Source organism: Eretmochelys imbricata, chromosome 8 (genome assembly GCF_965152235.1).
Source record: "Eretmochelys imbricata isolate rEreImb1 chromosome 8, rEreImb1.hap1, whole genome shotgun sequence".
NCBI classification, from domain to species: Eukaryota; Metazoa; Chordata; order Testudines; family Cheloniidae; genus Eretmochelys; species Eretmochelys imbricata.
Genome location: NC_135579.1, coordinates 84,955,325 through 84,974,148, shown reverse-complemented (window position 1 = coordinate 84,974,148; position 18,824 = coordinate 84,955,325). Strand labels below are relative to the sequence as shown.

General features: G+C 41.1%; 1 protein-coding gene across 3 annotated transcripts in view; it reads right to left on the bottom strand.

Moving 5' to 3' along the window:
* Window positions 1-18,824, bottom strand: part of SLC44A5 (solute carrier family 44 member 5) — a 190,217-nt gene that overhangs the window by 57,341 nt on the left and 114,052 nt on the right. The window lies entirely within an intron of this gene.

The window sequence follows — 18,824 nt, the reverse complement described above, 5'->3', positions numbered from 1 at the left end:
TCAGAAAGGTGTCCAAAATAACTCCTCCTTTGTAAATGATTGATTCATACATTATAAGATCAGAATGGCTCACGGACATCATATAGTTTAACCTCCTGTATTACACAGACCACAGGATTTTCCTGAATTAATTCCTTTTTCAAGTATACCACACCTTTTAGAAAAACATCCAATCTCGATTTAAAAATTGTCAATGATTGAGAATCCACCTCGACCCAACATAAGTTTTAACAATGGTTATTTATCCTCACCATTAAAAATCTGTGCCTTATTTCTAGTCTGAACTTATCTAGCTTCCACTTCTTCATAAACTTACCTTAAGAAGTCCTTGCTTTTGATGACTACTAAGCAACAATCACTCTAGAGGTGGACTAAGGAGTGTTTCTAGTTAAAAAGAAAGTAAAGGATTGCCTTACCAAACTAAATCACCTCCAACATGGCCTAGGAGTCTAAACAAGCAGACGTATCAATTAACATCCCAAAAGCTACCAGCTGCAGCTGGTGTAAATCGGCATAGTTCCACTGAAGCCAATGCTGGTCAAGGCCAAGCTAAGGATCTGACCCTTAAGGTCAGTCTGTTTTGAAAAGCGCAGACTTAATTAGCGGTACTCTTTAATGTATATATATTTATTGTATGTATCTATGTATTTTACAAAATTGTCTATTGCACACATTCAAGATACAATTACAAACCAACTCTAGTAAAAAACCATTTTTTCCAAGCACAAGAAGAAGCATTACTCCTCAGTGAGAGGTTTAGCCATGGTGAGTTTCAAGTTTCCAACATCTATTTTTGCCACAGCCCCATCTAGAAAAGATATATTAAAGTTTCTTTTTTAAAGTGGATAAAGTGTGTGTGTATGGAGGGAGGATTCACCTTGAAACATAGGTGCTGGAACTAAGGGTGTTGGGGGGTGCACCCCCTGACTTTAAGTGATTTCCACTATATACAGGACTTACAATTTGGTTCACTGGCTCTCAGCACCCCCACTATACAAACTGTTCCAGCACCCCTGCCCTGAAACCCCCCAAATGGCCAAAGAGATCTTGCAAAGTCCCATCATTCAGCTGCAATCAGCATGATGGGTATAATGAAGAAAGCCCAGAAATACTGTCCTTAAAAATTAAGAATGGAGAATTAGACATAAGGACTTATAGCTCTCGGATTCTTTTGGCCAAAGTGATCCCCACTAGAGAGGCTAATTTGAGAGATATGGGACAGGGGACACTTATTTATGGGTTTGAAAGGACAGGGTGAAGAGTAGATCCGGATCCCAATGATTGGGAAGGAGGAGAAAGGTGGGGAAAGTTTACACAACTTTTAAACAATTGGAAAACTTGGAGAGACATTTCTAGGTGTGAAAAAGGAACTAAGAGTGAATGACCGATGTGCCTCTCCATAGAGAAACAATCTCAGCACTAGGTTTCAGGTCTATGTAACTATGGGGATCTGCTGAGGCAATCTAATGAAGGAGAGTCTGTTAAACTGAAAGAACTGACAATGGAACCCTGCTTGTTCTTTAAGCCAAAGGGGTCTCAACCTTTGTCCTTCTGAGCCCCCAGCCCCAAACGTTATAAAATTCCACAGCCCACCCATGTCTACAACAACTGTTTTTCAGTAGATTAAAAGCCAGGGCCAGCGTTAAGGGGTAACAAACAGAGCAACTGCCCAGGGCCTTATGCCACAAGGGGCCCCACAAGGCTAAGTTGCTCAGGCTTCTGCTTCGGCCTGGGGAGAAGGTTCTTGGGCTTGGGCTTCAGCTTCAGCCCCGAGAAGCATGGCTTGGGATTCAGCTTTCTGCCCTGGGCTCCAGTGAGTCTAATGCTGGCCCTGCTCTCTGGTTTATTTTGGCGGACCCCCTGAAACTTGCTCATGGCCCCCTAGGGAGCCCTGGACCCCTGGTTGAGAACCGCGGCTTTAAGCTATCGTTTGCTGCAGTTGTCACAGATGAAGCTTTTCTCAAGGGCCTGTAATGAGTGTCTGGCCGGAGAACGGATGATAGCATGCTACAGTTATGAGGAGAGCTTTAATCTGAAGATTAGATTTTAGTTGGTATCACAAAATGGATAAATAATGAATGGAAATAGGGTCACCTGCTTCCTTCGCTTAACACCAGCAGAAGCACTAAACCTTTTAAAATGTAAGGCTAACATTTTGTTTCATACTAATTCTGATACTTTACTCAGGCTCAGTTTCTCACCCTCCAGAGAGTGGCTGTTAAATGGTGCAGTGTTTAATAAAAGAGAACTCAGGTAAAAATACTTATGGAAGGCGAAGTAGGAAACTGCAATACTTTAATTATAAGTCTCTTGTTGTCAGAACCCTCTTGTACACATGGTATTTATGATTACTGTGACAAAGCGCTGTCCTTGCCTCCGTGGGTCCCGCATTTCCTGATGGATTTCGCTAGCCTCAGGGGCTCACTGTGACTCTCCACATAACCCTTCTCTATCTAGAGACAGGGGTCACAGTCTACCGAGCCATTTTCATCATAAACCAGGGAGGGAGGTGAGGAGAAGTTATCCTTCCTTGCACAGTCTCTGTTGTCTCCCAGTCTCAATGATTAATCAGGGGGCAAAGGGGGGGGGGGGGCGAGCCCAGGCCCACCCTCTACTCCGGGCTCCAGCCCAGGGACCCTAATAGTATCAGCTATGGTAGCTGACCTTTTAGAAACATGACATGTACAATTCCCTGGGCTACTTCTCCCACAAGCAGCCCTCACTTCCTCAAGCTCCACTTCACCCTTACCTCAGGGCCTCCTTCCTTGTGCCTGATATGGTGTGTACTCTCCAACAGTGCAACTTCCTCCCACAGCTCCTGACATGCACCCCCACCTGACTAACTGGGAGGCTTTTAACTAGTTTCAGCCAACCCCTGATTGGCTTCAGGTGTCCCAATCAACCTAGCATTCTCCCTGCCTTCTGGAAAGTTCTTAATTGCCCCAGGTGTCTTAACTGACCTGGAGCAGCTGCCATTTCACTTGTCCTGGTACCAGGGATTTGTTTAGCCTGGAGCTAACATATCTTTCTCCCACTCCTTTTCTATAGCCATCTGGCCTTGCCCCGTCACATTACGTATGATCAGAGCCTATCCCTATTTGTGCCTCTTCATCCCTTAAAGTTTTGCAGTTATTCAAGTGTCAAATGTTTCTACCACCTCACACCATTTCCTGTTCTGGGTATGACACAGATTTTATAGTGCCCTAGCACAACTGATCCTGGCCTCTGGGTGCTGCTATAATATAAATATTAAATAATTATAATAATTGCACAGAAACTATTTTGCGCATGGTTTGAAGAGTTTTAAAATAAATTTTTTGGGACTATTTCTTGCACCCCTCTGCCTGTGCAGACAGGTCCCTTTGTTTCCATGGGTAGAATCCTGGCTCCAGTGGAATCAATGGCAAAAGTCCTGCTGACTTCGTGGGACCAGGATTTCACCTTAGAAATCCAAGGCTTAGCAGGACAGAAAAATTAAAACAAAAATATAAAATACCTCACCAAATGACCTAAAATAACTGTTCCACACATATCATTTTACCCCCTTAAAGTCACTGGGAGTTTTCAAAGCTGGAGCAAATAGAATGCTGGGAATCTCCCCTCCCCAAAAGGATTAGGCTCCCATTTCTAGCCCTGAAGGGTCACATGAGATTGGGAGATTACATTTATTGCTGTAACCAGGACTGAACATTGCCTGTGCTGGGCTTTGAACTGGTTTTGTTTTGGAGCGGAAATGCTCACATTTAGGGAAAAAATAGAAACATTTTGGTGGCGAATTGATTTTGTTGTTGTATTTGTATTCAAGACAAGGAAACTGCAGGAAGCTGCTCAGGGGGTGAAACAGTAGAATAAATGCTAGGGGAGATGGATTAGTGGGCAGAGTGTTGAGGAGAGAGTGCATGATAAATGCAATTTATCATATGGCCCCTGCAGTCTTTCACATGGATATCACTGCCACGTTTTTATAATATATCTGTAAATACACACAAAGATACCCACCATCCTCATGGGATACATGACGCAAAAATTACAAAAGGAAAAATATAACCATTTTTTCACCCCCAAAAAATGGCATCCAAACCTTTTCCCAGCAGCAATGACTGCATGGATAACAGGATATTGTAACAGAGTATGATAATGCACACAGACAATATTTATTATATTGTGTCATGAATTAAAATGCACCGGACAACATGAAAGTCATTGTGAAAGCATGGCTGTATTTGAAATTTGCAGTGCTCTTTTGCCTTTTTGCAGTTCAGTTGCACCCCAATATCTTGCCCAAATTTTGTTGTTAGCCTGACTATTCTACTTGAACATTGCTGTCTCCATAGAAATAAATCACTGATAAACCCATCAGATTCATTTTAGCCAGGTGAAGTAATAAAATAATCTCATTTGATAAGTGCACATTTCTAGCCCCCATGCTAGATTTTATTGCCTACTTCTTGTCATTTTGTTTAGTTTATGGGTACTGCTTTGCTTTCTAACACCTTTCAGAAATGGATTGGCTTACTCACTTTGCTATATGTGGCCGCGCAAAGTAAGAAAACACTTTGTTCCTGTGTCTTCATGGAGATAACATAGTACATGGAGGTGTTAACAGGATTCAGATAAATAAATAATGACTACGAATATTGTAGGGGCCATCCGATGAAGTGAGCTGTAGCTCACGAAAGCTTATGCTCAAATAAATTTGTTAGTCTCTAAGGTGCCACAAGTACTCCTTTTCTTTTTATGAATATTGAGTATCAGAGATTGGAAGCACTTATTCACTGACAAACCATGCATTTCGTGGCTAATGATTCTGCTTGGGGACTACTTGCTTCTGCTGGCTTCATCCTCCAATTCTACAATAATGACAGGTTTCAGAGTGGTAGCCGTGTTAGTCTGTATCAGCAAAAACAATGAGGAGTCCTTGTGGCACCTTAGAGACTAACAAATTTAGGTGCCACAAGGAGCCCTCGTTATTTTTACAGTTCATAATGTCTTACGTGTGCAATTCTGTCCAAGATGTTGCACTAGCAAGAAACCATTCTTCGTAATATTAGAGTTGTACCAGTATTATGACAGCACCCACAGACCTGGATCCCTTTGTGTTAGGCCCTGTGCAAACATATAACAAAAAGACAGCCTCTGCCTCCGTCCAGAGAGCTCACAATCTACGTGTATAAATACAGACGATGGGAAATATCACTCCTTTGTGGACAAATCTAAGGTGACCGTTAAGGCATCAATGCTGCAATCTCAGCGTGAATGGAGCTCTGCCTGAGTGCAGGGGTCTGCTCACACAGAATTCTCTGCAGGCCTGATGCCTATGTTTTGAAATCCCTCTAAGAAACCACGCTGTAGGAAAAAGAATTTTTGTCTGTTTTGTGGTCTATGTACAGAATTCAGGCTCCCCTACTTGATTGTAGCCTGAACTGAGAGATCATCTCTGCTTGTATGGTCTGAATAGAGTGGCTGGTACTTTTATCAGACAGTGTGGCCAGACCAAAGGGCGCTATTCAGCAAAGCTGAATAAATATTTGAGTTAGTGGCAGATTCAGTATGTTCAGGGATACTTCCTTTTGAGCATACCGCTCCTACTGTGGAGACTAGAAAGTGCGCAACAAAGGTACTAAAGAGGTTTTAATGCAAACAGTGCTTTGTTAACCTATCAACCTAAACACTGGATTTTCTTAAGTTTTCTTCAGAGAATCTTTAATGAGAGGGATTGAAATGAGCTGGCCCGTGTTGTCTCACTGAGTTGTACTTCTTCTTGGTGGCTGAATATTGTGCACCAGAAAGCTTTAATTTAAAAAAATTAAGTCTCTAGCCTTTATGGTTGCAAAGGAAATCTGCAAAATGTGAATCAGAAGAAAGCCATGAAGTGATGTCTGCTGAGAGCTTGCAACAGGAGCGCTAAGAAAAGTGAAACAGCCCATTCGTCTCAGTGGGGTGTATAACATACTTCAACAATATAGATCCCAGGGTGTTGCCAAAGATACAGGCACTGATTAAAATTCCATTAGCAATAAGAAATAATCTGTTTCTTGCCAGCACTCCTCTGCGTCAGACTCTTCAGGTTGTTGACTCTGAAGCCTGATGATAACGATGTTGACATTTAAATTGTCAACTGTTTCAGTACTGACCACAGTACCCAAGAAAGGAGTGAGATGTCCTATCACGAAGATCAGCATAATCTATTGTGAGCAGCACCTCATTTTAGAGTCATGAGTGGGCAGAGTTTGTGTTTTGGATGGAGCTCAGGAAATGACTAACACTTATGGTTTTTTCCTCAGCCTGACCCTTAAGGAAGATAGCCACAAAAAGTTGAAAGTTCATATTTATATTGCAGAGGCACCCATAAACTGCTAAGCACTTTCCAATCACAGCAGAAGACACAGGCCTTGCCCTAATGAGTGCACAGTTTTAAAAAGTTCAGGTTTTCAGACCATCAGAAAGACAGGTTGAGATGTGAGCGCGAATGGACAATGGAGGCCTGGAGTAGCAAGGCTGATTTGAGAGTCATTGGTGTAAAAGATGGTAGTTGGAGCTGTGTGAACAGACAAGATCATTTCGAGAAAGGGGGCAAAGACAGAAGGGGAGCAACCTAAGAACAGAACTCTGAGAACCCCCTCCCCTTCCCCCAACACACACACAAACACAACCTAGTGGGGAAAGAGGAAGGGGATTGGATGTGGATATCCAAGGTAGAGTCAAAGGTAACTATCACCTAGGTATCTAAGCAGCAATCACCCACATTGACATAATGCTGTGTTTTATAAACTTCATCATGATTTATATCGTATTCTTGGTAGCGGCAGAGTCAAGACAAAAAAAATGTGTGGCTCTGGCCTGAAACATTTCTTGACAGTCACCCTTGAAGCCTTTATGAATCATGACTTTATGCTAATGCACACTTATGTGACTTTCCCAATATAGGTCACTTCCTTCATTGCTACAAACACTTCACAGGAATGAAAATACCTGTTATACACAGACAGTTAGCATCCCTCTAGTCACACCCTACACACTACGGTAAAACCTTTGTACAAAATATGTCTTGTGAGGTATCATCTGAAAACTAGTAACTCACTGATCATTAATATTCTTGCATGTTGTATGTACACAGTGGGTATACTGGAATTATAACTAAAATGTGTTCAAAACAGGAGTTTAGAGATAAATATCTTTCATTGGACCAACTTCCGCTGGTGAGAGAGACAAGCTTTTGAGCTTACACAGCTCTTTTCAGATATTACTTCACCCACTTGTCATTTCCTGGGCTGCAATAACACTGCACACAAACCAGGTATGTGTGTGGGGGGTTGTTAAACAGATCTACCCTAAACAAAGGAATCTGTGTTTACCTCTATATACATATAAGCAGTAAAACAGACTTATCAACGTAACAAGAAGAGGAGGCAAACCTCACATTAACAAGCAGGGGAGAAGACAGCATGTTGTTTACACCAGTGTTTCTGAACTACCAGTCCGTGGACTGGCACCAGTCCCTGCGATCTCCCTAGCACAGTTTAGGAAGGCAGCAAGCCGATCCCTGGTATCAGAAGGTTGAGAGACACTGGTCTACACCCAGAAGGAGAGAGCTAGGTCTGGGTTTTACTTTTCCAGAAGAATCCATTTCAAAGGCTTACTGGTCTACAAAGACAGGGATGCTGAACCTCAAATGATAAGCAATTGATTCAACTGATTGTATACAATATTGCTGTATTATAAAAGTGTACAGAGTGAGCTCTTTTCTGAAAGCTAATAACACACTAGTGAGTCATATAATTGTGAACTATATGTATTAACTCTATATAAGGAATTATAGATACTCACTGATATTAGGCTATATAGTCTGCCCATACAGGGGGGAATGTCCCAGCTATCTGCCTGTCTCCTTTGTAAATTAAGTATGGTGGAATCAGAAACAATGGAAGCACCATTTACACAGAAATCATACAGAGGGATGGGAAGCCCACATAAAGGGTAGAACAGCACGAGGTCCTTCTGCCTCTTGAAACCAGTTCTTTGAACTTGGAAGATATAAACAAGGACAGAAGCCATTTTTGGCACCATCACTGCACAGACAATAGACCAGAGCTCTTGCAAGCTGAGAAAGATGGGTCCTTCAACCAAGATGGGGTTGAAGTCTCTGGAATTGAACATGGGTGCGAAACCTGCTTAGGCAAAGATTTTTCACCTCAGAAGAAAAGAGAAGCCAGCCCCTTGTGCTTCTGTGGAAAGGAGAAAGTTAGCCATGACTGGGAAGAAGAATGACTGATGAGTGAAACCATCTTGAATAAAGCCTGTATCTTGCTAGATTAAGTTTTACACTTAGTTTTTTCACTTTTATTTGCTAGTAACCCTTTCTAACTTTATTCCTTTTACTCAGCTTCACTTAACCTATGTTTTATTTTATTATAAACCAACTCAGTGTGGTGTTTAAAGGGAGCGGTTATTTATCCCTACTTAAGTTAATAAGCTGTCATGTATTTGTGTGTCTTTACAGGAACAAACAAATCTTATTATTTCTCTGATCTGTCCACAAGAGGGCTGGACACTGCAGAGCGCACAGCTTTAGGGAAATCTGGGACTGCAAGTGTGTTCGGGTCACCCTGCAAACAGTGACCCAGGCTGGTAAAGGCCAGAGTGGGTCTGCAGAACGGCTGCTGGGGTCAGAAATGCTGAACCAGCTCACAGACCGTTAGGGTGTGACCTGCATGCAGGTAGGCTGGTTGTAAGGTAGCCTGGAGCTACAAACAGCAAAGCATTTTGAGGTCCTCAAGGTTACAGGGCAGGCAATGACACAACCCCTCAACTCGTCTGGATTGTTCCCCAGAATGTGAAATACACTATTTATGAAAATGCTGAACAGCTCTCTGTGGTTTTCACACTGTTTATTGGATCTGTCTAAAAACTCCAGAAATAATCACTGTGCCAGCTCCTCAGCTGGTGTAAATCAATATAGCTCCACTGAAGTCAATGGAGAGACACTGATTTACACCAGCTGAGCATCTGGCCCAAAATTATTGTGGAAAGACAGACTGAGGACTGCAATCAACCATACCACTTCAGTCAAACACTCACTGGATTAATTTACCAGCTGGAGTGTTATCCTGAGGACAGAGAGCTTTTAGCTTGTTTCAATTAGTTTTTTTGAATCTGAGCACATCAGAAATACATGCTCAAGAGATATTCCGATATTTACACTAGAGATAAAAAAGGAAACCAGACGCATTGAATGGGAATGAATCCATCCATCTGTTTGGAAGATGATTTTCAATATTATTTTCAGTGTAATTTTGTACATGTATATATGTATGATCGTATTTATCTGTGTAGACAGACACATAAGTGTATACAAAGGGTTAAGACCTGAAGAATTTGTATCTGTTCATGTTTTGTTACAAAATTAGTGTCTCTATTTTTAGCTTATTTTCATATTTTGGGTAAAATGTGATCCTTAATATTTTAAAGTCCATGCTTGCAGACAAAGTACATAATCATGCTGTTTCCCCTCAGTCTTCTAGTGTGAAATTTTAATGCTCAGTGAAGAGGAGAACTGAAAACAGTTGGCTAGAGCCAAGCATAGTGTGGCTATGCTTTGTACAAGCTTCCTTCCACAGCTCTGCAAATGCATCCCTGTTCTGACCTTCAAGTCCCCACTTATTCCATTAGGAAGCCTCTTTTGAGCAGAGTCTGCCCACTGTGCTAAAGTGCAGCATTTTGTGTAATGTGGATAAGTCTTCATGAGAACTAAATAGGCTGGGACCATGGAATTCATTTGACTTGTGACCTAATTTCAGGACTGAAATCTAAGTTTCTAGAGGGAGAGGCTGTGACCCTGACACACCATGCAATCTTCTCTTCTACTGCTAACATTTGCTTTTATATTTTCTGAGAAGTTTAAAAAAAATCGAAGGCAATTCTAATAAAATATTGCAATCATCACAAGTCTAATGCATATCATTTCCCCATTTTATGTTCACGTCTGTGCTACTCATCAGCAGACTGAAATGGATTTTTTCAAAAAACTCCATTTTCTCAGTAACTATCAGTATTAAATATTAAATATATCCCAAAAGATTAACATAGGAAGGCTGAATGCTGAATAAGCCTTGTACAGTGCAAGTGCACCAAACTAAGATTCATTTCCCAGCAGACCCTGGGATTGAGCTGATATAAATTCTAACAAAATAGTAAATTGTTGGATCTTATCAGAAGATAATAACATATTTCATATTCTGATGGTTAAATATTTTTTCACAGTCTAGTTCAACCAAAAGATGTCTGAATGTTAAACCCAATTCTGATAACTATGTTGTAGTGTAAGGATAATGAATATTAAAACAGGCATTTTAGTCTGGAGACAGATTTTCTGTCTGAAGCTACAATAAAAACCATCACCAAACCTGCCTGTAAATCTAATCATCATGAAGGCCATTCACACATCGTATGGTCCGTAAGTTTATTTTCTAGATGGTTACACAGATAAAGAGAAGAAAAAAATCCTGTCTATTTTATTAGTGCAGTCAGGTAAGTGGGATGCAGGAAGACAGTGTCTTGAAGTGAAATCCTGGTTCCATTGAAGCTAATGGAAGTTTTCCCATTGGCTTCAATGGGACCAGGATTCCATTCCAGATTCAAATCAGTGCCATAAGCATATTGAAATATAACCGATTCAGAACTGGGGACTATGATTTGTGAGTTAGGGAAAATGTCTTTGGCATTTTAATGGGATATATTTTCAGTCTCAGCCAGCTGCCGACAGGTGGATCTAGGGTGACCAGATAGCAAGTGTGAAAAATTGGGACAGGAGGTGGGGGATAATAGGTGCCTATATAAGAAAAAGCCCCAAATATCAGGACTGTCCTATAAAATCAGGACACCTGGTCACCCTAGGTGGATCAGAGGCGAGGACAGAAATGTTGTAGAAAGAAAGGGCATTAATGAGCCCATTATTGGTGCCCATGCTTCAAAAAGAACACTGACATATTGGAAAGGGCTCAGAACAGAGCTACAAGAATGATTCAAATACCAGAAAAACATGCCTTATAGTGAGAGATTTCAGAACACAATCTATTTAGTTTATCCAAGAAAAGGATAAGAGGTGAATTGAACACAGTGTACAAACACCCAAATGGGGACAAGATTTCTCATAGAAGGTAACTCTCAAATTTAGCAGAAAGAGGTGTAATGAGATCTGTTGAGCGGAACCTGAAACTAGACAAATTCAGACTAGAAATAGGGCACACAAAAAATTAACACTAAGTGTAATTAACTATTGGGACAACTTACCTAGAGATGTGGTGGATTCTTCATCACTTGAAGTCATTAAGTCAAGCCTGGATATATTTTTAAAAGATATGCTATAGATCAAACAGAAGTTACAGGCTTTATGCAGAAATTAATGGGCAAGGTTCTACCTGTGGTTTGTGTTATGCAGAAGGTTTGTGTTATGCAGACCACTTGATCATAATGGTCTTAAAATCTATCAGTCTACAAAACAATCAGAGAAAAGGGGGAGACGAGAGAAGGAAGGAAACTGAGTCTGAAAGTGAGATTATATTTATTGATTGATTGATATGGGATTTATCTGTTACCTGTACTCAACAGCCACTATAGGCACTACCCACTGCCAACTAAAATGTAACAAAAGGACAAAGCTGTCCCAGAGCTCTAAACACAGCACTCTTTAGCTTTCAACTGCTGTTTACAAATCCGTATTAAATTAGTAGTAAAAGAAGAAAGGAAATAAGACTAGTAAGTAAGAACTTGCCTCTATATGGCCACATGTAAAAAACATTTACTCTCATCCTGTATCTTTCCTGATGCAGTCTCTTCCTCCTTTAACTACCCAGCCCAAGCTTTTAAGGGTTTTGTTTTTAAAGACGGACAAACCTCAATAATGATATCTAGTTGCTTGTTTTTAGTTTTAGAAGAGCTGCTCCAAAATAGGCTGTGAATTTAAAATTCTGATTGTTTCTTCATGGCTTGCCTCTTGTTTGGGGGCAGGACCCTGCCAGGGTGCGGCTTGTGTGGGCCACTAAAAAAAAAATTGATTTTCATTTTGACCATTTCAAAACATTTTGGCTTGAGTTTTTCATTTCAAAACAACATATATTTTGAAATGTGGTCAATATAAAAAACCTCTCACAAATAAGGGTGAAAAATCCCAAAAAAGGTCAACTCGCTGTTGACTCAAAATTATTTTTTGTGTTTTTCAATTTGATGAAAAATCTTGAAAAAAATGGTTTCAGGTCAGATCAAACTGGATTACTTTTTTTCTTTTTCGGTTTGGTCCCCAAATTCCACACTCATTTAAATCCAGGAAGGAATAGGAGTGGGTCAGGCCACCTGTCCTTGCAGAAGGCAGCAAAGGCAAAGTTCTACTGCACAGAAGGCTCCATGCCAAGGTTTGAACCTTGAATGATAAAATATTTGCCTTTCTTCTATAGCATCTCAAAAGTGCTTTATAAACCTTATAAGTTAGTTAATTACTATTGTTCCAATCTTACATAAGGGAAAATTGAGGCAGAGACGAGGACAGAACCCAGACCTTCTAGCAACTAGTTTTGTGCTTTAGCCGTGAAACTATCCTTAAGTACGCTCGAGATAAGTAAAGAAGGAACATAAAGAGTTCTGAAGAAAAGGAAATCACCATTTTCCTAGAGCATCATGGTAGGGAAGGAAAGAAGAGTCCAAGAAGAGGCATTGCTATAGAGGAAATGAAATAAAATCACAACTAGTGGAATTTACTAGGGGCCAGGCAGGAAGAAAAAAAAAACCAGTTACACATCAAAGCCTTTCTTGTAGATCCCCTCCACTTTGTTGTGGATACAGTATGCTAAAGTTTTGCTCCTGATTTCCAGGCTGGGAGTCCCCTTTCTCACCAGACCTCAGCTCTTCTTTGAAGTTCCATGACCCTAAGAGTGTATAGCTAAGAGACATTCATTTATGCACAAAGGAAAATGGGTTCATGAACTGCAAACACGTTACCAAGTTAAATATGCCGAAAAGACAAGTAGCTGGGTCTTACAATCAGTCAGTCAGCTGGACTGTGGGTTTTAAATTTAAAGTTGCTTTCAAGGATAGCATGAGCTAGCAACCACCTCAAAGAGAAATGGTGTTCTTCAAGAGATAACAGGGAACACCACTAAGCAAAGAGGAACGCATGAGAAAATAAAGAAACTCCAGTATGAACGCATGAGAAAAATAAAGAAACTATATAAAAAAGGGAGGAAAAATAACCAAGGGAATAGTTCAGACCAACTCCGAAATGACAGACAAAAGTAGCTTGATGATTCAGTTATATAACAGCAGTTTCAAAAATGTGCTATGACATTAGAGATAATCCCTTGCTGCAGTTTAAAGAAAATCTGGATGGAAAGACAACTGTGCATTTCGTACAAGAAAATAGTCTAAGTGCTGAAAGAAAAACTGGAGAAGTTTGTGGTTTTGCACCTAACAGCACTGTCATCAAGGTTATATTTAGTAACCTATTAAAATATTCCAAAATGGCATTAGTGAAACTTATTTCTAAATAAGCACAGCATTGATTACTGAACTTCTTATGAATACATCGTGGCTAGCCTCCCATGTGACATACTCAGACGCCTCTGTTCTCAACGTGACGCACTGAGACCATTCAATAAAATCCAGTTCATTTGACAAAGCAGCCCAAAACATCACTAAAAGAGTTCAATTTAGTGTCTGGGAGAAAACCAATTGCCTGTAGCACTGTGAAACTAGGTAGAGTGTTCACCGTTGCTGTAGGGCCTGATCCTGAGAGGTGGTGAACCCCTCCAACTTCTGTTGGCAAATGCAGTTTTCTGAGTTTAAGAATACCCAATAAATCACTAAATGATGTGGCCTTTTCTTACTATTCCATAACCATATAGACTGAACAATATTTTCTCTGGGTGCCTGTGATCTTTAAGGCCTTCCTTTGGCTCCAATTACTGAGTTTGCTGTTCACATACTCTGGCAGACTTCACCGACTAATTCCTTTAAGGATTCAAGAGTTGGGTATAGGGGAAGGTCAATGCAGCACTATTAAGCCTGCAATATAGGGCAGTGTCACTTACAATCATGAATGTGTATCACACTTCCCTACTCTCATGATGGAACTGTGATCCAGTATTTCCTGGGAAGAACAAGTAAAAATAATAAGAAAAATGCCATGCCTAAATCATAAGTCACTCAACTGTGGTTTAAGTTGAACAGAAAGGTTTTCAACACTTAACAAATCTCACCTTGTCAGAATAAAATATAGCTTCTCCTTCACTATCTCTGCAATTTGTAAAAAGGTGGAAATGACACCTTGGGATGTGTTGATTAATTGAAATCATTTATCCTTAATAACCATATATTTAATCTCAAACTAGTTTTCTTAGAGCAGTGGTTTTCAAACTTTTTTCATTTGCAGACCCCTAAAAAAAATGTTGAATGGCAGTGTGGACCCCTTTGGAAATCTTAGGCATAGTCTGTGGACTGGCAGGGGTTCACAGACCACAGGTTGAAAACCACTATCTTAGGGGCTTGTCATTTAAAGTTCCCATTGTAAACTTCTTGTAGATACCAACATTTTGTGCATGGGTCTGGAATGGGAAGGTTGCCAGTCATGTTATTCCAAACAGCTAAACTCTGCACATGTTGTGTCCAAACAGAACTTTCTATCAGAGAGCAGCTGAGGACATCTCTATTTAGGTTAGTAGGGTTGCTCTAATTGCTGGGTTTCAGACGTTCTCTGAAGGCACACAGAAAATATAGGTACCACTTGTACTGTGTTAGGAGCTCTATTTTTTCAGATAACTAATTTAATATTAAGTAAAAATCTTCTGAGAGTTTTATTAAACATTGCTTGTAAAGATTAATTGGCTGCAGCGGTGAAGAAACATACATTATTTATAGTCATAGTCCAAATAGTAAAAAGAAAAGAAGGACTTGTGGCACCTTAGAGACTAGCACATTTATTTGAGCATAAGCTTTCGTGAGCTACAGCTCACTTCATCGAGTTAGTCTCTAAGGTGCCACAAGTACTCCTTTTCTTTTTGCGGATACAGACTAACACGGCTGCTACTCTGAAACCAGTCCAAATAGTTTACATGTTTCCTTATTGGCCTTCAAAAGTGCAACAATGCCTGTGAAATCCCTAAAACAAAAATCTGCCCATGAAAACAGCTCCAAAAAAAGCAGTTTCTAATGTATGGAACCTTAATTTAATCTTACACAATTCTGATGTTTGGGGACAATTTTTGCAAACTTGGTTGTTATATTGAAATTCTCTGGCCTGCGTTAAACAGGAAATCAGACTACATCTCAGGGTCACTTCTGCCCTTGGAATCAAAGAATTAGTATTGTAGGAGGGCCCAAAGTCCCCAGTCAGAACAGGACTCCACTGCACTCTGCACTGTACACAGGCCCCTCCCCTGAAAAGGTTATCATCTAATTTTGAAATCTGTTCTATTTACATTTATCACTTTCACTTCCTGCTTCAGCTGATACATGTTTTAAATGGCCCCTCTAATGTTTTAAAATGACATTTGGTATTAGAACTTGAGAGGGATGAAGTTCATCCATATTTAAGATATAATCCCATCTACGCAATAGTACAAACATTGCCTCACAGTTTAAATACCAGTAAAGAAAAATTCCCCCACAGCCACCAGCTTTTATTATAGGTCACTGATCACAAAGTAGCAGCCTTTTATCCTAATTCTACCTGTGCACCCTAGGACTGGGCTACTCCATGCAACTGAACAACACTAAATTGAAGGTGGAGAAGAAACCTAAAGACATGTTCTGATTTGTGTCTGTGGGACTCTGGCAATTACCGGACTAAAATCTGGGGGACAGACACCCAGCTACAGCTGAACAGCACACAGTGTAAGTCAGCAATGTGTGTGTGCACAACAGGGCCTTAAAACTCACCTTGCACTCCTCTGGTCCTTCTTCAGTCAGGGCCTTTCCCCCTGCACTGAGTTAGAGCAGCAGCTGGGGTGTGCGCAGGAATTCAGACTCCTCCAGCCCCGGGGTTGCGGCAGGGAAAGCGAGAGAGCTCCTCTCCCCTGGGGCTGCAGCAGGGAAAGCGAACTCCTCCAGCCCCAGGGCTGCGACAGGGAGAGCGAACTCCTCCAAGCCCGCTCTCTCACTCTCCCCGCCGCCACCCAGGAGGTGTTCTGCGTCCCACACCAATTATTGGGGGGAGGGGGGGACTATGCCCCTGCTTGCCCCCCTTCTGCATGCCCCTGGAGCAGCCTATGGGCTACTCTAACTTACATTGACCAAAAACAGTCCCAAGGTGCGGAAACTGCAGGCTGGGATCAGTATGAAATCGAGCTGTCCTGTCCAGGCCTCCTTTATGCAGCACCTTTTCTCTGCCATGCTGCCCGGAAGAAGGGAGATGGAGGGGCCTAATATCCTCTATGCTAGTTCTCTGCCGAGAAAGGATCCTCCTTGCACTGAGGCTGGATTACACTGACTTTAAGTGCAGATTGTACCAGCAGTACAGGGCAAAACAGCCTCACTCTTTAGATCAGGCTTTTAGCCCTACAAAGAGAGCAGTCAAACTCAGCATCCCACTGTTTAAAACACACCACATGAATCTAAGCATGCACAAATGTCAATACTAATTTCCCCATTTATCATCCACTATAACAATGAGGAAGAATAAATGCACAGCTATTTACCTCTAGAAATGTGTTCCTGCTGGGCACACTGTTTAAGCAGAGCACTGGAGAAGCATTTCTCTGCTTAATTCCATCAGTGAAAAATCTGGTTATCATTGTGACAAAGAACCACATACCCATTTAAAGAATGTATTGGGTAGCCATGTGCTCCTGAACATGGGGAACGTCCTGGTTTTCACAGCTTGCCTCTGTGTTTCACCGGGAACCTTGTAAATCCCCCAACAGACTGTTTATGAGAAAGAGCTGCCAGACAGCTGAGCTGGTGGAACTGATGCCATGCTGGGTAAATGCTTAGGCACTCTAAGGACCACCCCACCACAAGCACACTCCACTCTGCCCACTGAGAAATCTCAGAATGAGCACCCACCTCCAACTGCACCTTCCCCTGCAGGCAGAGTCAGATCCGTGTCCTGTCAGTCTGGACAATGCTGTGAACGATGAGCCTGCAGACAACTCATTTTTTACCAGTATTACTATATATAGGTGGCTGTCTACCACCCTTGGCTGGTATCCATGCTTGTGCTCACCTCTGCTGCACCATGGGGAGCAACAGATTGTGGCAGGGCTTGACAGGAAGGACACAGAGGACTCAGAGTGAATGCAAGAGGGAGATTGTGGCAGGAAGTTGAGTGCTCAAGAGAGAAGAGAAAGGAGAAGAAGACTGACAGACTGGGGAAGGGAGAGAAGGTGAGCGGGATGCGGGGAGAACTGAGGAAAACAAAAAAAATGATAAAAGCACAGAAAACATAAGATAGAGGAGCAGGCAACTTCCTCTCTTACCTTCCCCGGTGGCCAAGTCCCTCTTATGCACACCTTTCTTGACTCCATCCAAACTATCCCTTATGAAACCCATAAATCTAACATTTACATTAAAATATATCCTCTATGTAAATGCATGTTTACATGTCATTACCATTCCTTTGAGCAATCTAGTCCCCCAAAATCCAGGAAATGGAGATTAAAGGCTACTGCTGTCCCCAGTTCAAGCCCTAGAACCTAGATACCACAGGTTATTTTGCTGCAGTGTGGGATTTTACTAGCTTTTGCGAAGTAACATTCAAATACTTACATGAATATATTTTGGTAGTAATCGGTACTGCACTTAATACAGTAAAACATTCCAAAAGCTAACACTTAAATTCCTCTGTACATACACAAACACAGACTTACAAAGTCTCATTGCCAAATTTGTGAACAGAGTTCTTATATTAGGATCTATTCCCTAAACTAACATTCATGATTTTCCATTTATTTCCAAACTATCCATTTTAGGAAGGGAAAGGAAAAGAAGAAATACATCTGTGGGTGAAAAAGAATGGTGTGTGTTTAAGGGACAGCTTTGAATATAACTATGCTGCAATTTTCATCTTTGCCATCATTTTTCTGCTGAGAAAAATAAAATTGATAAATAATTGATGGCTCTCTTATTTACTCTGTTCGCCAAGAGGATGGTAAATGCCAGTGTCAAATATATTCTCAATGTTGCATTTGTATTCAGAAAAAAATTAGCAATTCCACATACTCTCTTTGCTGTATTCTTCCCAGTTTTAATTTCCCTGTAACCTACTCAACCCACTTGAGTGTTAACAGACATGCTTTCCCCTGCAGCACTGACCACTAAATGCACTGGGGTTAGACTGTACTGACAGGAGATTTTATAACAAAGGGGGAAATGTTTCAGAACTAATATATTTCTTCTAGTTTTAGGATGGATACTACCCTTTTCTTTTTCCTGACATTTCCACATTATGCTGCACATTTTGATTGAGGACAGAGGCAAGCAGACAGTCTCAGAAAGAGCAGAATGAGAACTGCATAAATTTAGAGGACTGCAGTTTGTTATCATAGCAATTAAAGATGTCTTTTTGGTAACATCATCTTAGAATTAGCATGAATTGTTTGGCTGAGAGTCACTCAGCTCAGCCATTACATTTTAATCCTTTTAATTCAAATAGCTTTTTCATGAAACACAACAAAATCCCCATACAACATCCCCCAAAACAACAGTGTTAGCAAAGCCTATACACTTAGCCCTGGTCTGCACTACAGAGTTATGTCAACGTGAGGCAGTTTACTTCAACCCAACTCGGTAAGTGTTTACACTAAAATGCAGCTCCCACTGTGGTAACTCGCCTGCGACAC